The sequence below is a fragment of the Schistocerca piceifrons genome, chromosome X (genome assembly GCF_021461385.2).
Source record: "Schistocerca piceifrons isolate TAMUIC-IGC-003096 chromosome X, iqSchPice1.1, whole genome shotgun sequence".
NCBI lineage: Eukaryota > Metazoa > Arthropoda > Insecta > Orthoptera > Acrididae > Schistocerca > Schistocerca piceifrons.
The window spans coordinates 190,513,142-190,535,013 of record NC_060149.1 but is presented as its reverse complement, the minus strand read 5'-3'; the positions used below and the strand labels follow the sequence as shown (position 1 = coordinate 190,535,013).

At 47.5% G+C, this 21,872-nt stretch overlaps 1 protein-coding gene and 1 non-coding gene across 2 annotated transcripts in view; one reads left to right on the top strand and one right to left on the bottom strand.

Moving 5' to 3' along the window:
• LOC124722244 (F-box protein At5g06550) overlaps nucleotides 1–21,872 on the bottom strand; it is a 610,244-nt gene that overhangs the window by 566,863 nt on the left and 21,509 nt on the right. The gene's annotated exons all lie outside the window — the stretch shown is intronic.
• Nucleotides 20,804–20,878, top strand: Trnal-caa. Its single transcript has one exon. It is a non-coding gene; the product is annotated as a tRNA-Leu (tRNA).

The following is a 21,872-nucleotide window of genomic DNA, read 5'->3' as shown; positions in this document are numbered from 1 at the left end:
TCGCCTAATATTTCGACCGCATACCTTTCGGCCATCTTCACAGCGATCCGATAGAATTAAGCTACAGGACTCGCACCATCCTTTAAATCCGGGTCCGTGCCGCAGCGTATGTGGCCATACACCGGCGCCAGAGACGCTGATCAACGGCGAAGAACGACGCATACATTGAACCTGTGGCTATGCAGTAGATCCGTGCTGTGATATCGATGTATAATTATGAGTTGCACTGTAGCGACGTCTTTCCGAGTTTACTAAACAAGTGGTTTGTGCAAGTTGAAACCGCTGTGTCCCGTAATTGAATTGGACAAATCATAGGACCCGATGCTTCCTTTAAGAAATCTGTAAAGACGTCACTGCAATGCAGCTCGTAATGTTAAATCGATAACGCAGCATGGATCGACTCTTTGCCGTCGAGCAACGTCTCCGACACTCGTGAATCAGTGGCACCACGCGCAGCGGTGGGGTCAACGGGTTTAAAGGACGGATTTTTTTGTAAAGTGTGGAGCCCTCCATGTCCACACCGATGTTGTGACCATCACAATAGAATTGCTGTCATCTCCGTAATGTTTAGTTGTAAATCGAGGAGTTAACGGGATGTGCGGCCGTGATGTTATCCGTGAATGAAAAGCGAATGAAGGGTGGCGCGGTTTTTAAGGGCAGAGGGGGAAAAAGTGCCGAGGCAAGTGCCAAGGGAAAAAAAACCTCTGCGATAATCAGGGTATTAAGAGCAGTAGCGGAGTTTTTGCTGTCTGCGACAGATCGTGCAAGGGTAGGTTATGTTAGTGATGGGTATCGTGCATCTCGATACCGTATCAGATCAAGTGTTCGTCATAGTACGATTGATCCACTGCGGCAATGCAGTGCGGTGCTGTGTGTCTTTCTGCTGCGCTGAAGTTAACCGGCGGCAGGTCGCTGGTGCTCGGCCTCTTGTGTTACTGCATGGCGCAGTTTTTCTGCAGCTAGTCTTCGAGCAGGGCTGAGCGCTCGGAAAGCTGCGGTGCGCTCTCTTCGGTGAGCTGCACGCCTCTTCCTCGCGCTTTCGCCACGAGTCCAGCATTCTTGTCTTCTTCGGTGCAGGTTACCACTATCGCTGCCGTTGCCGATGGGGCGACGGGTGTCTTGATGGCGCTGCTGAAGCGGTTCTACATCTACATCGATATTCAGCAAATCACATTTAAGTGCCTGGCAGAGGGTTCATCGAACCACCTTCAGAATTCTCTATTATTCCAATCTCGTATCGCGAGCGGAAAGAATGAACACCTATATCTTTCCGTAGGATCTCTGATTTCCCTTATTTTATCGCGGTGATCGTTCCTCCCTATGTAAGTCGGTATCAACAAAATATTTTCGCATTCGGAGGAGAAAGTTGGTGATTGGAATTTCGTGAGAAGATCCCGTCGAAACGAAAAACGCCTTTTTAATGATGTCCAGTCCAAATCCTTTCTGTGACACTCTCTCCCATAATTCGCGATAATACAAAACGTGCTGCCCTTCTTTTAACTTTTTCGATGTATTCCGTCAGTCCTATCTGCTAAGGATCCCACAACGCGCAGCAGTATTGTAGAAGAAAACGGACAAGCGTAATGTAGGCAGTCTCCTTAGTAGATCTGTTACATTTTCTAAGTGTCCTGCCAATAAAACGCAGTCTTTGGTTAGCCTTCCTCACAACATTTTCTATGTGTTCCTTCCAATTTAAGTTGTTCGTAATTGTAGTACCTTGCCCGCATCTCGTGGTCGTGCGGTAGCGTTCTCGCTTCCCACGCCCGGGTTCCCGGGTTCGATTCCCGGCGGGGTCATGGATTTTCTCTGCCTCGTGATGGCTGGGTGTTGTGTGATGTCCTTAGGTTAGTTAGGTTTAAGTAGTTCTAAGTTCTAGGGGACTGATGACCATAGATGTTAAGTCCCATAGTGCTCAGAGCCAACCAAGTTAACAGGCACTGCTCTACCTCTTCAGTTTGGACTTCAACGGTGCATTATACGCCATCTTAACTCACAGTAAAATGTGCTAGGGCGCCGCCGTGCATGGACCACTTTCTCCAACGATGGACCACGGGCTAAATTTAAGCCCAATTAGAAGGGAACTTCATCGAGAATTTAAAGTACATTTATAATAATTAGAAACATATTTTATACGAGGGTTGGAACTTTAATAGTGGCAACTATTTACTTACAGCTCGCACAAAATAGATACGTGTTTCAAAGTTTTACTGACCTTTAAAGTAGTCACCAGCATTGTGTATAAACCGTTGCCAGCGATGTGGAAGTCGTAGGATACTCTTAGCAGTGCCAGTTGTGTTGACAGTTCGATCGGCACGGTCTATTGCCCGACGAATTTGTAGCAGTTCTGAAGCGATTGCCGTAATGTGTTTTCTTCAGTTTAGAAATCGAGTTGAACTTACGAGGGCTTAAGTCAGGGGAGTGCAGTAGGTGGTGTAGCACTTAGCAGCTCCATCAGTCAAACAAATCAGTAACAGCTTGCACTGTACGTGCTTGAGCATTGTCCTGCAAAATGATGATCAGGTCCTGCAGAAAGTGTCATCACTTCTGTCTCTAAGCTGGTCGTAGGTTGTGTTCCAAAAGGGAACAGTATAGAGACAGAAGTGATGACACTTTCTGCATGACCTGACCATAATTTTGCAGGACAATGCTCAAACACGTACAGTGAAAGCTGTTACTGATTTCTTTGACTGATGGAGCTGCTAAGTGCTATACCACCCACTGCACTCCCCTGACTTAAGCCCTCGTAGGTTCACCTCTATTTCTAAACTGAAAGAAATACTTCACGGCATTCGCTTCAGAATTGCTACAAATTCCTCGGGCAATAGATCGCGCCGATCGAACTGTCAACATAACTGGCACTGACAAGAGTATCCTACGACTTCCACATCGCTGGCAACGGGTTATGCACAATGCTGGTGACTACTCTGAAGGTCAGCAAAACTTTGAAACACTTATCTGTTTTGTACGAGCTGTAAATAAAATGTTGCCATTATTAAAGTTCCAACTCTCGTATTTAAGCCAGTGGCGGCTCTTAACCACTCATTTGCAGATGGTTCAGATAGCTCTGAGCACTATGGGACTTAACATCTGTGGTCATCAGTCCCCTAGAACTTAGAACTACGTAAACCTAACTAACCTAAGGACATCACACACATCCATGACCGAGGCAGGATTCGAACCTGCGACCGTAGCGGTCACGCTGTTCCAGACTGAAGCGCCTAGAACCGCACGGCCACACCGGCCGGCCATTTGCAGATACCTCCCCAAACTGTTCTTTGGTGGCTCAGTGTTTACTGGAATTTTTTTACAAATGAAATGACACAATTTTAGAGACTTAACAGGTCTCATACAGATATGATTTTATGTACACTCTTGGAAATGGAAAAAAGAACACATTGACAGCGGTGTGTCAGACCCACCATACTTGCTCCGGACACTGCGAGAGGGCTGTACAAGCAATGATCACACGCACGGCACAGCGGACACACCAGGAACCGCGGTGTTGGCCGTCGAATGGCGCTAGCTGCGCAGCATTTGTGCACCGCCGCCGTCAGTGTCAGCCAGTTTGCCGTGGCATACGGAGCTCCATCGCAGTCTTTAACACTGGTAGCATGCCGCGACAGCGTGGACGTGAACCGTATGTGCAGTTGACGGACTTTGAGCGAGGGCGTATAGTGGGCATGCGGGAGGCCGGGTGGACGTACCGCCGAATTGCTCAACACGTGGGGCGTGAGGTCTTCACAGTACATCGATGTTGTCGCCAGTGGTCGGCGGAAGGTGCACGTGCCCGTCGACCTGGGACCGGACCGCAGCGACGCACGGATGCACGCCAAGACCGTAGGATCCTACGCAGTGCCGTAGGGGACCGCACCGCCATTTCCCAGCAAATTAGGGACACTGTTGCTCCTGGGGTATCGGCGAGGACCATTCGCAACCGTCTCCATGAAGCTTGGCTACGGTCCCGCACACCGTTAGGCCGTCTTCCGCTCACGCCCCAACATCGTGCAGCCCGCCTCCAGTGGTGTCGCGACAGGCGTGAATGGAGGGACGAATGGAGACGTGTCGTCTTCAGCGATGAGAGTCGCTTCTGCCTTGGTGCCAATGATGGTTGTATGCGTGTTTGGCGCCGTGCAGGTGAGCGCCACAGTCAGGACTGCATACGACCGAGGCACACAGGGCCAACACCCGGCATCATGGTGTGGGGAGCGATCTCCTACACTGGCCGTACACCACTGGTGATCGTCGAGGGGACACTGAATAGTGCACGGTACATCCAAACCGTCATCGAACCCATCGTTCTACCATTCCTAGACCGGCAAGGGAACTTGCTGTTCCAACAGGACATTGCACGTCCGCATGTATCCCGTGCCACCCAACGTGCTCTAGAAGGTGTAAGTCAACTACCCTGGCCAGCAAGATCTCCGGATCTGTCCCCCATTGAGCATGTTTGGGACTGGATGAAGCGTCGTCTCACGCGGTCTGCACGTCCAGCACGAACGCTGGTCCAACTGAGGCGCCAGGTGGAAATGGCATGGCAAGCCGTTCCACAGGACTACATCCAGCATCTCTACGATCGTCTCCATGGGAGAATAGCAGCCTGCATTGCTGCGAAAGGTGGATATACACTGTACTAGTGCCGACATTGTGCATGCTCTGTTGCCTGTGTCTATGTGCCTGTGGTTCTGTCAGTGTGATCATGTGATGATCTGACCCCAGGAATGTGTCAATAAAGTTTCCCCTTCCTGGGACAATGAATTCACGGTGTTCTTATTTCAATTTCCAGGAGTGCATATAGACTGAAGCGGCAAGTGAAAATTTGTACCAAGCTCGGGAATGGAACTCGGGTCTCCTGCTGGGTACTAGGCAGATGTGTTATCTACTGAGCCATCTTCGCTCAGCGTTTCACACACCTGTATGGATTTCCCTGCGACGCTCCCCTCCTCACTGGGACGGCAGAGAGAATTGGGGTCGGGGAGGGAGCGCGCCGCGTTAATCCGTGCAGTTGTGTCAACTGCTGTGCCGAGCTGACTTAGTGGCTAACGCACATGCCTAATAAGCAGGAGAAGCGGATTTGATACCCGGTCTGAGTACAAATTTTCACTCGCCGCTTCAGTATATGTAAATGGAATGTTTTTGCTTCTACTATCACATACTTCTAAATGTGCCAATTGTTGCTATTGTAAATGTCGTGTGACTAGTGTCTCCCGTTGGGTAGACCGTTCGCCGGGTGCAAGTCTTTCGATCTGACGACACTTTGGCGACTTGCGCGGCGATGGGGATGAAATGATGATGATTAAGACAACACAACACCCAGTCCCTGAGCCGAGAAAATCTCCGACCCAGCCGGGAATCGAACCCGGGCCCTTAGGATTGACATTCTGTCACGCTGACCACTTTTTTTTTAAATCTCATTTTGTTCGTTTTCGTTCGTTGTATCTGCTCGGGGCGGACGTCGCAAGACACCCGTTTCAGTTCGTCTTTGACCCATTAACTCAGTTCTTTTATTACAGAGGGCAGCTGACCCTCTGACCGAACACGCTTTTTTTGTGTTTTTTTATTTTTACTTTTTTATTTATTTATTTTATTTTTTTTCGTTTTACTCTCACAATCCATTTTTAAATTTATGTGTATGGTGCATAGCAACTTTTATTTCCCAAAATTTTAAGTAAATTTGGCAGTAATGCACTTTGAAATATTTTGTACCACAGACAGTTGTGTTACAGTATTTTCAAAGTGTGTAACAGTTCTCACCTTTTTATCTGCCATGGCTCAGCAGAAAGTGTTTTTATGCACTGAAAAATATAAGTTGTTGGAAATGCAAAATGAGGGTTTTATTAGAATTTAAGCCATAAACAAATATCTCAATTTGGTTATAACCATACATTTGGTCTTCTTGGTTCTCACTACCTCATTTCTTCTAGTCTGCTTATTGTTTGTGCACGTTTTGGCAACATCTTTAACTGGCATTTCAGAAGCAACAATATGCATATTATCAGTCTTCTTCAATATCTCGCTGAAACTTTTTATTTAAAGGTCAATGATCACTTTTAGTCAGTTCCTTAAAGACTTTGGTGCTATATCTTGGCACTTTAAAGAGTAATTCAGTTGAAATGTTTGCAGAAACTCGTACTTCTTGCAGTAACACCAGAAAAATAAATGTTTATGTTTGTACACGTCAGACAATAACAGCAGGCAAAGACAGCTAGTGGCAGGTAAAGATAACGCATCGTAAACTGGTTCACTGCCTTATACGTATATTCTTGAGATGCTTCTCCGACCACAGGAAATAATAAAACATCGCAAACAAGGACAGTGTCGCGAAGAAAAGGGGGTGTGGCATTACTCATTGGTTGAAACAAAGCTGAGCTACCGTGCCGCCTTCCACTCAGCTACCGGGGGCGGACATTTTTGCTATTAATGGTGATACACAGGGTATGCCGCGGACAGTAACGACCCTAAAACACTTCTATGGGATACCTGAAGTTACTTTTAATACAAGATCGAGTCACAGAAGTAACATACGTAACAACTGGTTCAGTAGCACGATGTAAATACGTTGTTAAAATGAAAATCGTAGAGCACCCACAAATCGCATGTAACTTTATTTCGAGATGTTTCACGCGACCAACGCGTGCATCTCCAGAACTGTTGACATGCACCGTGTGACACCACCATACAATAAGAAAAATTCACACATTAAACTTACAACATGGTGTAAGGTTTCTTTGTGAACGAGTGAAATGCTGTTTATGTTTTTTTTTTGTGTAAATTGAAAAGAGTCGCTCCTGAGAGAAGCAAGATCTGTGTTGAATTAATGCAAAACTCAAGGGAATATCCGATCTGTGGGTATTATGGGTCTGGCAAACCCAGGTCCCCAGCTGTTAGTAGCCTTGTTTCCGATTTTCTGCTTTCAGTGCTACTATCTATCTATTACTATTCTATATCTGTCAGTATAAATGAGGATCTCTTACTATAGTATGCGTGCTGTATGAATATTTTAAGATAGGAGAACTCTGAGAAAGGAATGAGTAAGTCTGGAATCTTGAAAACAGGATGCGATAATACGATTGTTTAACCATTGGCTTGCCAATATGCGATGATATGTTAATATTGATGATATATGTCTTTTTTGTTCTTTATAGCTGAGTACGTAAAGTGCTGTCTGTGGATTTCGTAAGTATATTGATTCCCTTCAAGGTGAAAGAAGAATTGTGGTTTGTGTAATTTACGTGGCCCTGAAATATTATTGTGGTAGTCAAATACGAGTAGTTTTTTCAGCAAATGGAGAATGGAACAGAAATATGGATCCTTTCGGTAGTCTTGATTGATGTTGAGCCAAAGCCTAAAAAATTATTCTGCGTTAATACTTGTCCTAGAAAAGCGACGTTTATGTGTTTTGCTGATGCTGTGAGCATTACAGCTTACTGTTTTCGCTGGTGCGGGATGCACTGCAGCCTATATGATTTCTACTGAGGAAATTTTCCCTCTTGAAGGTAGAGGAAGATTAAATAATTTTGATTATGGGACCGAAGGAAAGCTTGGTTTAAGGTAATAAGGATGAAGCAAAACATTTGTCATTTAAACTAAGGAGGATTCGGATCTTTTGTGTCTGTCGTGAGTTCAACATATTAAGATGATACTGTTTTACAGAATAGAGGTGACCACAATTTTGCCATTCATGAGAAATGAATCCAGAATAACCACCACAGGCTTGTCTGCTACCCTCAAGCATGCAACTAGAAATACATTTGCTCATTCATCCTCTCACACAGAAGGGAAGGGGGATGACAGTATCTTATCATATACAGTATATAAAAGAAATCAGATGTAGGTTCCGTATGAGACTGTGTGACACGAATTACATATAAACTGTGTTTTAAAGTGTAGTAGTGTGACAGATCGTTCTTGTTTATGTGTAAAAGTAACACGTTCCACTACTCAGTCTCCTCCCAGATAGTCAGAAACGCCACAGCAAATTTAGAAGAGGAATTTATGCCGTAAATGACAACAGATTTAAGAAATTAAACATGAAAGGAATCCAACAGAGACCTTTCAATGGTAACTTACATTGCGTAGCCGACGGCCAGACGTTACAAACATCGCGTTGGGTATAGCGCCGCCGTCATACCGGGTGATCAAAAAGTCAGTATAGATTTGAAAACTGAATAAATCGCGGAATAATGTAGATAGAGAGGTACAAATTGACACACATGCTTGGAATGACATGGGGTTTTATTAGAAACACAAAAATACAAAAGTTCGAAAAATGTCCGACAGATGGAGGTTCATCTGATCAGAATAGGAATAATTAGCTTGACAAAGTAAGACAAAGCAAAGATGATGTTCTTTACAGGAGATGCTCAATATGTCCACCATCATTCCTCAACAATAGCTGTAGTCGAGGAACAATGTTGTGAACAACACTGTAAAGCATGTCCGGAGTTATGGTGAGGGATTGGCGTCGGATGTTGTCTTTCAGCATCCCTAGATATGTCGGTCGAACACGATACACTTGCGACTTCAGGTAACCCCAAAGCCAATATTCGCACGGACTGAGGTCTGGGGACCTGGGAGGCCAAGCATGACGAAAGTGGAGGCTGAGCACATGATCATCACCAAACGACGCACGCAAGAGATCTTTCACGCGTCTAGCAATATGGGGTGGAGCGCCATCCTGCATAAACATCGTACGTTCCAGCAGGTGTTTATCGGCCAGGCTGGGGATGATGCGATTCGGTAACATATCGGAGTACCCCTCACCCGTCACGGTAGCAGTTACAAAACCAGAATCACCCATTTCCTCGAAGAAAAAAGGCCCGATGACGGTAGATGCGGTAAATCCAACCCATACCGTGACTTTCTCGTCGTGCAATGGAGTTTCCACGACAGTTCTAGGGTTTTCAAATGGTTCAAATGGCTCTGAGCACTATGGGACTTAACATCTTAGGTCATCAGTCCCCTAGAACTTAGAACTACTTAAACCTAACTAACCTAAGGATATCACACACATCCATGCCCGAGGCAGGATTCGAACCTGCGACCGTAGCAGTCCCGCGGTTCCAGACTGCAGCGCCTAGAACCGCACGGTCACCGTGGCCGGCTACGGTTTTCGGTAGCCCAAATTCTGCAGTTGTGGGCGTTGACAGACCCTCGGAGCGTGAAATGAGCTTCGTCGGTCCACAACACGTTACTCAACCAATCGTCATCTTTTGAAACTCCCACATTGCAAATGCCCTCCGCTTCACTAAATCGCCAGGTAACAGTTCATGATGCCGATGGATTTTGTACGGATAGCATCGGAGGGTACGTCTAAGTGCCAACCAAAGAGTAGTGTATGGAATGCCGGTGCGACGTGCGACTGCACGAGCGAAGACTTCCCCGTGCATAGACGAACCCGCTACAGTGTCCGTTTCTTCCTGAACTGTCTCAGAAGCATTAAGCCTTGTGCTCGGTTGGCCACTACGGGGTCTATCGTCTAAACAACCCGTGGCTTCGAACTTCGAAATCATTCTCGCCACAGCTGCGTTTGTCAACGGACATTTACTCGTTCGAATCCCCTTCCTATGGCGATAGGATCGTAACGCTGAACTAGCACATTCCCCATTCTGATAATACAGCTTCACTAAGAGCGCCTTTTCAGGTAACGTCAACATGCTGGACTGCTGGCGCATCTGATTCTCTCTCTCTTTTTTTTTCTTTATTGATTTTCAATTCCCCCCCGAAGGGGGTGGGCCGGCAGCAGCTTACTACGCTGCTCTACAGCCTACAGACTTTTTTTAAATAAAGGAAGAAGAAAGAAACAAGGAAAAACAGGCGATAAAATGGCGATTTAAAGTGAAAAATGGCGTAAAATTGCGGAAAGTTAAAACAGAAAGCAAAAGGGGGTTGGCAATGTAGATAAAAGACACAGGAATCAGACAAGTAACACAGGAATCAGACAAGTAACACAGTAGACACACAATTAAAAAACATAGCGACAGTCTGGTTTCTGTTCGCAAGTAATAAAAAGCACACCCAGCGACAGTATGATGGCTGTTCGCTACACTTCCCAAAAGGTACAACACGGAGCACGCACTGGAAAAACACACTGTAAAACACTGCACGAAAAAGGCGGCACAAAGATGGCACTCCGGACCCAAGGCAGATGGGGGGGGGGGACCTGGAGTAGCGGGAAAAACAAGGAGGGAGGAGAGGAAAAAACGAAAAGAGGGGGGGGGAAACCAAGGAGGGAGAGGACTAATAAAGGGGGAGAATGGCAGACGCGAGAGGGAATGAGAGGAGGCAGAGGAGGGAAATGTAAAAGGACGCGGGGGAGAGAAGGGGGCAAAGAGAGGGGAGGTGGGGAAGAAAGAGGATGGAAGGGGGGGGGAATGTCTCTCTTTTTTTTTTTTTTTTTTTTCTTTATTGTAATTTGGACACCCCATACAAGGTGGGCTGGCAGCGGAACAGTGTACTCCGCTCTTCAGCCATAAGCAGTACAATAAAAAAGAAAGGGAGACAGACAAGTAACAGAATGGCGGTTTAAAAAACAGGAGATACAATAGTTAAAAAACATGAAGCCGTTCACACTTGATGAAACAAACAAGAAAAAACCGTCGGCACTGGGCACAAACACTGACGATGTAGATGACACACGTGAACGAAGGAGCGTGGACGGCGAAAAACACTGAGGCACAGACACGACGGCACAGACACTAAAACGAGGGCGATGATCTCCGGCGCGCGAAAGTTCACGAGGCGTGTGCGAGTCCGGGGACCTGCCAAGAGAGGAGGAGGAGGAGGAGGAGGGGGAGTGGGAAAGCGAGAGGGGAGAGCAGGGACGCCACGGGCAGGGGAAAGAGGGGGGAGAGAGGAAGGGGGAGGGGAAGCCCGGAAGAAGAGGGGGGAGGGAGGGGATGGGGGGAAAGGAAAGAGAAGGGAAGGGAAGAGAAAGGAGGGAGGGTGCCGAAGGGAAAGGACACCAGGAGGGAGGGGGGGGCAGGGTCAAAGTTGATAGGAGGGGTAGATGGAGGGGACGAGGACATCATCAGGGAGAGGGAGCTGGCGGAAACCACCTTGGGAGAGGGTAAGGAGGGTGGAGAGATGGAGACCAGGTGGGACGTGGGAGTACAGGCGCGGCAGCGGGCGGGGGTGGGAGAGGATCGGGGAGACGAGCGGGTGAGGAGGATCGAGTTTACGGGAGGTGTATAGGATTCGTATCCTTTCGAGGAAGAGGAGGAGGTGGGGGAAGGGGATAAGGTCATACAGGATCCGCGTGGGGGAAGGGAGACGGATGCGATAGGCGAGGCGGAGAGCATGGCGTTCAAGGATTTGGAGGGATTTATAAAAGGAAGGGGGGGCGGAGATCCAGGCGGGATGGGCGTAGCAGAGGATAGGGCGGATGAGGGACTTATAGGTGTGGAGGATGGTGGAGGGGTCCAGACCCCACGTTCGGCCGGAAAGGAGCTTGAGGAGACGGAGTCGGGAACGTGCCTTGGCTTGGATTGTCTGGAGATGGGGAGTCCAGGAGAGGCGACGGTCGAGGGTGACGCCAAGGTACTTAAGGGTGGGGGTGAGAGCGATGGGACGGCCATAAACGGTGAGATAGAAATCAAGGAGGCGGAAGGAGGGAGTGGTTTTGCCTACAATGATCGCCTGGGTTTTGGAAGGATTGACCTTGAGCAACCACTGGTTGCACCAAGCGGTGAACCGGTCAAGATGGGATTGGAGAAGGTGTTGGGAGCGTCGCAGGGTGGGGGCAAGGGCGAGGAAGGCGGTGTCATCGGCAAACTGGAGAAGGTGGACGGGGGGTGACGGCGGCGGCATGTCCGCCGTGTACAACAAGTACAGAAGGGGGGAGAGGACGGAGCCTTGGGGCACACCGGCGGAGGGGAAAAAGGTGTAGGAATCGGTGTTATGGATGGTGACATAGGAAGGACGGCGGGAGAGAAAGGAACCGATCAGACGAACGTAGTTAATGGGAAGGGCGAAGGTTTGGAGCTTGAAGAGGAGACCGGAATGCCATACGCGGTCATATGCGCGTTCGAGGTCAAGAGAGAGGAAGATTGCGGAGCGACGGGAATTGAGCTGTTCGGAAAGGAGATGAGTGAGGTGAAGGAGAAGATCGTCGGAAGAGAAGGACGGCCGAAAGCCACACTGGGTAACGGGGAGGAGGCGGTGCTGGCGGAGATGCTGGTGGATGCGGCGGGTGAGGATAGATTCCAGGACCTTGCTGAAGACCGAGGTAAGGCTGATGGGACGGTAGGAGGAGACGGCGGACGGCGGTTTGCCAGGTTTGAGGAACATGAGGATACGGGAGGTTTTCCACAGGTCGGGGTAGTAACCGGTGGACAGGACTACATTGTAGAGCCTGGCCAGGGTGGAGAGAAAAGAGACAGGAGCTTCACGAAGGTGACGGTAGGTGACACGATCGTGACCAGGAGCGGTGTTACGTTTGGTGCGGAGTGTATTGATGAGATCCTGTGTGGTGATGGGGGCATTAAGGTCCGTGTGTGGAATGTTGTCCAAGTACTGGAAACCAGGAGCGAGGGGAGGGATAGAGGTGTCAGTTCGATCGCGGATATCTGGGAAGAGGGAGTAATCGAACTGGGGATCATCAGGGATGGAAAACACATCGGACAGGTAGGAGGCAAAGTGATTGGCCTTACTAAGGGCGTCAGGGAAGGGGTGATCATCGTGGAGAAGAGGATAGTAGGGGGAGGGTTTAGTTCCGGTAAGGCGACGGAAAGCGGTCCAGAACTTGGACGAGTTTATAGGGAGGGTAGCAGTTAAACGGGTGCATGTCTGTCGCCAGTCCCGGCGTTTCTTGGCCGCGAGCAAATTTCGAATGTGTCGCTGTAGTTGCCGGTGGCGTCGTAGTGTGTCCGGGTCACGCGTGCGGAGGAAGGCACGGTAGAGACGACGGGATTCACGGAGGAGGAGGACGGCCTGTGGTGGTAGGGTAGGACGGTGGGGGTGGATGGCAACAGTAGGGACGTGGGCCTCCACGGCCTCAGACAAGGTCTGCTGGAGAAAGGAGGCGGCATGGGTGACATCATCGGGACGGCGGTAGGCGAGAGGGTGGCTATCGACCTGAGTGGAGAGGGTATCCCGGTAGGCATTCCAGTTGGCACGGGAATAGTCATGGATGTACTTAGGGGGAGGGTCATGACGAGGGTCGGGGCGGGGGCGACGGCCGTCTGAAACGGTGAGGAGGACAGGGAGATGGTCGCTACCAATAGGCTCCAGGACATCCACCGTAATGCGACCAAGGAGGTTGGGGGAGGAGAGGATAACATCGGGAGTGGAGTTGGATTCGGGACGAGTGTGCTGGGGGATGGGGATGAGGTCGCCTTGAAGGGAGGAGAGGAACCGATGCCACCGCCGTAACTGGGCAGCGGAGCGACTATGGATGTTGAGGTCGGCGGCGATCACATAGGAGGAGAAGGTACGGTCGATGTGGGAGAGGAAGTCGAAAGGAAGAGGGGCGTTGGGGCGGACATAGATGGTGGCACAGGTAATGGTAAGGCCGGGGAAGAAGAGACTAAGGATCAGGTGTTCGGTGGGGTCGGGAAGGAGAGGCTGGAGCCGAACGGGGATCTGGCGGTGGTGGCCAATGGCAACTCCGCCACGCGCAACTGGGAGGGGATTATCGGAGCGGTGGAGGAGATAGGGGGAGGTGTGGATGGAGTGGTGGGGTTGGAGGAAGGTTTCATTGAGGAGGAAGGCATCCACACGGTGGGTAGCAAGGGTGTGCAGGAAGAGGTTCTTGTTGGCGGGAAGGGAGCGGATATTGTTGAAAAGGAATGTCTCTCACATTACAGCTCCTTTTATACACGATTGTCATGCGCAGTCACTGACATTTTGCTGTCCAGCGCCATCTGTCGGAAATTTGGTGAACTTTGTATGTTTGGTTCTAATAAAACCCCATGTCATTCCAAGCATGTGTGTCAATTTTTACCTCTCTATCTACATTATTCCGTGGTTTATTGAGTTTTCAAATTTATACTGACTTTTTGATCACCCGGTATATAAAACGGAGTAAGTTGGTTGTGCACAATTAACGTAAACTCTCTGGTTATGTACGTTCTGAGATTAAACAGTGAGACATATCTTTTCTTGTTGAGCGAGTCAAACTACCATGTGAAGCATAATGTAATACAAAACAACACTAATATCACCAAACGATGGCAAATAACCGCCGCTCTTGCGGGCGACCACACAAAAAGTCTAAAAAACATAACTGCGCTCGCTGAATATGTTGTCTTACTGTACAAGGCCTGGAAGTTGTCATTCAGTGGTGATTACTCGGTGGTTAGCGGTCCGCACGGACTGACCTCCCGTTTGAGTGCTGGCAGTTACAGTGATTGGGAGTCGTACGTCTGATGCAGCTGGTGGTGTCTGCTAAGGCGGACAGCAGGTGCCGCCTTGCACACAGATAAGCCGCGCTGGCTGTGAGCACATCGGGCCGCTAAATGTCAGCACGCCGAGCCGAGCCGGTCGCTGGCATTCCGACCGATGCCCCAACACCCGATACCTCGCTGCTTACTTCCTACACCGTCCCCAAGGTAGAGCTCCGTGGCACTCGACGAGACAGGATGGACTTGGGAAAACTAATCTAGAGGGCCAGACGGGGATTTGAATCCAAACAACACCCTTGTTTATGCGAGTCTAATGTTTTGCTCGTTCTCTGCTTAGCTCGATCACTATCTGTCGAAACCTTATCGGTGGAGAAACATTTAACATGTAGACACCTGAAATCAAATTTTTAACTGTGGACTGAAGCAAACTGCCTTTAATGTTGTGGTTGTCTCCCCTAATAATGTGTATGCGAATATTTAATGCCGGCCGGAGTGGCCGAGCGGTTCTAGGCGCTTCAGTCTGGAACCGCGCGACCGCTACGGTCTCAGGTTCGAATCCAGCATCGGGTATGGATGTGTGTGTCGTCCTTAGGTTAGTCAGGTTTAAGTAGTTCTAAGTTCCAGGGGACTGATGACCTCAGATGTTAAGTCCCATAGTGCGCAGAGCCATTTTTGAGTATTTAATGGGGCTCGAAAAGTAACGGTCACACCAAGTACACCAGCGATATCACATTGCGTCCAACTTCTGTTTTCTCGGCTCATTGAAGACATGCAGCTTTATGCGCCGTTGTGAGCATTGGGCGTTTCGCTCTGACTCCACATGTTCCTTCCCAATGTTCGCTCGATACAGGTTGACATGGACCTGCACTCACTGATAGCAGCATTTCTTGGTGGATTTGATGCCGACTGTAATTGACAAGACTTGACATTCGTCTCCTGTTTTTACGACCTCTGTTCTTACGCCGTATTGCATACCTGCAAGTGGTACACCATTCCTTGTAGACATGTTGGGTAGTCAGCGTTGATATACCAACAAATCAGTCATCTTCATTTACAATGCGCTCGTGGAATGCCTAAACGCTATTACCTCTGCGAATATTTAATGATGCTCGAAAAGTAACGGTCACACCAAGGACACCAGAGATATCACATTGCGTCATAAATAATGTATTTTCCCGACGCTTAGACGTTGTTGCAGGCAGTGTATCGCATGTGATACATCTGGTTGTTAATGAGAAAAAATAACAAGATTTGTCCGATGTTTACACGTTGTCGCAGGTTAAGTATTATGTGATACATCTGGCTGCGAACAACTCAAAATTACATATGGGTAAAAATAATTGTTATTTAATTGCAAACGTAGCACAAATTCCTTTTTACGTCGTGAAGCACACAAAACTGTTGAATGTTTCCAGAATGAGAACAGTTGGAGGTTTGGAAGGTAGGAGACGAGGTACTGGCAGAAGTAAAGCTGTGAGTACCGGGCGTGAGTCGCGCTTCGGTAGCTCAGATAGTAGAGCACTTGCCCGTGAAAGGCAAAGGTCCCGAGTTCGAGTCTCGGTCGGGCACACAGTTTTAATCTGCCAGGAAGTTTCTGTTGAATGTTGTCTCATTACTGGCATTTACTGTGATAAAAAGGCTAATAAATATTGTAAAATTACAAAATAGTAATATTTTATGAAGTGCGAATCATCTTGAAACAATTTCTTTCGGGAGTAATACAACTCAATGTTGTACATTCAGAACACCTCACATTTGCCAGGCTGGAACAACTCAACCCGCTGAATCTTGATTTTCTGTACTCCCCGCAACAACTTCTGATATACGCAAAGTCAGCTTATATATGTGGGCGATCAGTGATAGTGCTTGAATCGATACTCCCTTTTTAGTGTTGCATACCTCAATCGGCAGAAACGGAACCCTTACAGAATCACTTTGTTGACCGTCTGTCTGCCTGTCCTTCTGTAAGGACCCCTTTTTCTCACGAACGAGTAGAGATGTCAAGTTGAAACTTATTGCAAATAATAAGGTCTAGGGTCCCTTCCGCGGTGTAAAAAATTTAAGCTTCTAAACCAATGCAGCGAAAATATACGGTAATTTGTGTCACATGTTGTGGTACATGCAAATTCATTCATCTAAACTTATAGATAAACTATCTACACTGAAGCGCCAAAGAAACTGGTATTGTCATGCGTATTCAAATAAAGACATATGTAAAAAGGCAGAATACGGCGGTGCGGTCGGCAATGCCTATATAAGGCAACTAGCGTCTGGCACAGTTCTTAGATCGCTTACTGCTGCTACAATGGCAGGTTATCAAGATTTAACTGAGTTTGAACTTGATTTTATAGTCGGCACCCGAGCGATTGGACACAGCATCTCCGAAGTAGCGATGAAGTGGGGATTTTCCCGTACAACCATTTCACGAGTGTACCGTGAATATCAGGAATCCAGTATAACATCAAACCTCCGACATCGCTGTGGCCGGAAAAAGATACTGTAAGAACGGGACCAACGACGACTGAAGAGAATCGCTAAACGTGACATAAGTGCAACACTTCCACAAATTTCTGCAAATTTCAATGCTGGGTCATCAACAACTGTCAGCGTGCGAACCATTCAACGAAAAATTATCAATATGGGCTTTCGGAGCCGAAGGCCCACTCGTGTACCCTTCGATGACTGCACGGCACTAAGCTTTACTCCTCACCTGAGCCCGCCAACACCGACATTGGACTGTTGATGACTGGAAACATGTTGCCTGGTCGGACGAGTCTCGTTTCAACTTGTATCGAGCGGATGGACGTTTACGGGTGTGGAGACAACTTCATGAATCCATGGACCCTGCATGTCGGCAGGGGACTGTTCAAGCTGGTGGAGGCTTTGTAATGGTGTGGGGCGTGTGCATTTGGAGTGATATGGGACCCCTGACACGTCTAGATACGACTCGGACAGGTGACACGTATATAAGCATCCTGTCAGGTCACCTGCATCCATTCATGTCCACTGTGCATTCCGATGAACTTGGGCAATTCCAGCAGGACAATGCGACAATCCACACGTCCAGAATTCCTACAGGGAGATTCCAGGAACGCTATTCTGAGTTTAAACACTTCCGCTGGCCACCAAACTACAAAGACGTGAACATTATTGAGCATATCTGGAATGCCTTGCAACGTGCTGTTCAGAAGAGTTCTCCACCCCCTTCTACGCTTACGGACTTATGGACAGATCTGCAGGGTACATGGTGTCAGTTCCCTCCGGCACTACTTCGGACATTAGTCGAGTCCCTACCACGTCGTACTGCGGCACTTCTGCGTTCTCGCTCGGGCGCTACACGAAATTAGGCAGGTGTACCAGTTTCTTTGGCTCTTCAGCGTATGTACGTTATTACGTTTGTACGGAACGTTCAGAGCACGAATCCTACTGGCACTTTCCGGTTTGTCTTATTCCCTCCTTCGCTATATTTCCTGTATTTCCTATGGTGATGATGATGTTTTTGTCTTTCAGAGGAAAATTATTTTTAGAACAGAGTAAAATTATAGGTATAGCCAATTGCTCACAGGCGTATAAAATGTAGTTGGAGAGACCCAGTGTATCAAATATTATACATCTAACAAAACATAGTTCTGAGCAACTGAACTCAACTTCCACTTCATTCTCTTTTGTAGAATTTGAGTAACAGAAGTGTTTAGCGCCGTTTGAAGAGAAGAAGAAGGAGAAGAAGGAGAAGAAAAGGAAGAAGAAGAAGAAGAAGGAGAAAACAGATCTACAGCTCTAACCTTTCCCTTGTGAATCCATGCTCGACTCCTCTGAAACCCCGCGCGACTGCTACGGTCGCAGGTTCGAATCCTGCCTCGGGCATGGATGTGTATGATGTCCTCAGGTTAGTTAGGTTTAATTAGTTCTAAGTTCTAGGGGACTGATGACCTAAGATGCTAAGTCCCATAGTGCTCAGAGCCTTTTGAACCATTTTTTCCTCTGAAACCGATTGTTTCTGGTTGCTGAAGACACCTATAGTTCGATCTGAGAGTGAAAAATAGCTGACGAAGTTGTCTCCAGATTGTATCGATGTAGATATAGTCGACATTCATACAAAATGCAGCGCACTTTGCAAATGAACGTATTATGAACGGCCGTGTCATATACTATACAAGGGATGGCTAGAGTTATGTGGAGGAAAAACAGACTACTAATTCTTGAGAAAAAGGGTTTAATGTCCCGACGACGAATAAGTCATTAGAGACGGAGCACAAGATCGAATTGGGGTAGGCTGAGGAACGGGATAGACTGTGTCCTTCCAAAGGAACCACTCCGGTAAATTGCTTAATAGATTTAGAAAAGCTATGAGAAGATTTAAATGTGGATGGGGGCTGAACCACCGTCCTCCACATCGCCTCATAACCGCATCACCCCACTAGCTATGCTAACTGAATCTACCTCTTAACACAAATCATCTTAGCACTAATGATATCCGACGTACCTGCCAAAACGTACCGTCAAATTTCGAAAATATGCCTTTGAAGGAACTTCCAATGTCACTGAGATGTGCGTATCATGAGTTAGGCACGAAAATGCTCGTTAGCGAAACAGAAAACCAAAATATTGAGGTAAGCCTTCCGAAATGAGATACCCGAAAAAAAGTTAAAATTGCTCAGTAAGGGAAGATGCCTTGAAATAATGAGATATCAGCACGATTCTATACAGATGATGCGATGGGACTTGATGCTCTTCTAGCAGCAATTTATCATAGGTCGATGGGGCAACGAAGGATCCAAGGTATTGAAAAAAGATGCAGTTGATTCCCGTTTTCAAGAAATGTCGTCGAACAGACGTACCTGATTAAAAGTCTATGTAACTGGCGTCATTCTGTTGTACAATTATGGAACGCGTTTTATACTCGCGTATTGTCTACTTTATTTTATGACATCTGCCTCCAAACGTTTTTCAAGAATTCTGGACGAGGGAGAAGAGTATGCAGCGTTTTATCGCCCTTAAATCAAATTACCTTTAACGTAAGCTACGCAATGACATGTTCGCTCTTTCCTGCTTCGTAATCAACTCGTTATATTCCACATCTTTCTCAGTGACACGTGTCGTATCTACGAATAGAAAAGGCGAGGTACAAAAGGCCACGTATGAAACTGGAACAAAGTGCAGCTGTGTGTCAGTTATTCATAGAGAGAAAGGGGAGGGAGTGTTACCTGGAACAAGAAATTGGCTAAGCAACCGCAGAATGGATATCCTGTCTATGCTGACGTCAGCATCTGTCCCACAATAGACCAGCGCCGCTACCTTAGACATTATTCAGCAGCTCATGCTAGACGCTTTGACCTTACTGTGTCCCTTCTGTCTCAGCTTGTCACATCGTGGGCCGAAATTAGAAACTTTCATCTGTAATTTATCATATTTAATTGGAAACATTGTCTTGACTTCGCGAGATCCCAGCAAGCGAGGTAACACAGTTGTTGAGACACCGCTAGAGTATTTTAAAGAAGCGGAATCCAAACCTCGTCGAGACATTTACACGTCCCCTGGTTTCCTCAATCATTTTAGGTAGCTGCCGAAATCGCTTTCTATGATCTCCTCGTCAATCCGTGACCAAATAACAAGCGCTTCGAGTGTTATCTAAACACGTCTGGCTTTGCCTGGCTATTTTCTTATTGCGGAATTCGTAACGTTCATCGCAACTGTTCGACAAAGCTGAGTTGTTTCCAGAACACTGACAGAACTGGTGAGGTAGTTTTTAAATTCCTGCGTAATAGATTTGGCACATGTTTTACTGAAACTTGGTGAAAGTTTAAAACTTGGTGCCGGACAAAAACCGAATTTTCAAATCTCCCGTCACTCGTTTTGATATCTTACTGTTCCTTAGGTTAAACGTTGCCAGATTTGAAACTTCCTGGCAGATTAAAACTCTGTGCCGGACCGAGACTCGAACTCGGGACCTTTGCCTTTCGCGGGCAAGTGCTCTACCAACTGAGCTACCCAAGCACGACTCACGCCCCGTCCTCACAGCTTCACTTCTGCCAGTATCTCGTCTCCTACCTTCCAAACTTTACAGAAGCTCTCCTGCGATCCCTGCAGAACGAGCACTCCTGAAAGAAAGGATATTGCGGAGACATGGCTTAGCCACAGCCTGGGGGATGTTTCCAGAATGAGATTTCCACTTTGCAGCTCAGTTGGTAGAGCACTTGCCCGCGAAAAGCAAAGGTCCCGAGTTCGGGTCTCGGTCCGGCACACAGTTTTAATCTGCCAGGAAGTTTCATACCAGCGCACACTCCGCTGCAGAGTGAAAATCTCATTCTGAAAACATCCCCCAGGCTGTGGCTAAGCCATGTCTCCGCAATATCTTTTCTTTCAGGAGTGCTAGTTCTGCAGGGATCGCAGGAGAGCTGTAAAGTTTGGAAGGTAGGAGACGGGATACTGGCACAAGTGAAGCTGTGAGGACGGGGCGTGAGTCGTGCTTGGGTAGCTCAGTTGGTAGAGCACTTGCCCGCAAAAGGCAAAGGTCCCGAGTTCGAGTCTCGGTCCGGCACACAGTTTTAATCTGCCAGGAAGTTTCATACCAGCGCACACTCCGCTGCAGAGTGAAAATCTCATTCTGAAAACATCCCCCAGGCTGTGGCTAAGCCATGTCTCCGCAATATCTTTTCTTTCAGGAGTGCTAGTTCTGCAGGGATCGCAGGAGAGCTGTAAAGTTTGGAAGGTAGGAGACGGGATACTGGCACAAGTGAAGCTGTGAGGACGGGGCGTGAGTCGTGCTTGGGTAGTTCAGTTGGTAGAGCACTTGCCCGCAAAAGGCAAAGGTCCCGAGTACGAGTCTCGGTCCGGCACACAGTTTTAATCTGCCAGGAAGTTTCATATCAGCGCACACTCCGCCGCAGAGTGAAAATCCCATTATGTTGCCAGATTTGATAATTAGACAAAAATTTTAACGCTGGGAATTGAGCACCCACGCTTCCAACAGACTCATCCCACCAGTCCCACGAATTTACTCAAAGCTTCGATCTGCCCCAAGATTCTTTTTGCAGTTCTTAGCTGCACAGAGCCGCCCCCAGTATGTTCCAAGATAAGCATTTCCGGTAGGAAAGCATGTCAGACAATGTATACATATCTATATCATACCAACCATCTGTATTTTTTTTGTTATGTGATTAATAATAAGCTCACTGAAGAAAATATTAGTCATATCCTTAAAAGAGTACATTGCTCCCTTTGGTGTGCTGTAAATGGTGTAGAACTGGTATCCAGAAGTTATGTGACCCTTCACTGCTGATGTCATCCATGGCAGTAAATTGCTGTATATGTGCCAGACGACGATATTGATCAACGCCGCAAGAAGGGTCAACATGGACAAGTGATAGAATGCCAGAAAGAAACTATAGCATTTAGGCATTTCACGAGCACGTTATAAATGAAGATGACTGATTTGTTGGTATATCAACGCTGACTACCCAATATGTCTACGAGGAATAGTCTACCACTTGCAGGTATGTAATACGGCGTAAGAACAGAGGTCGTATAAACTGG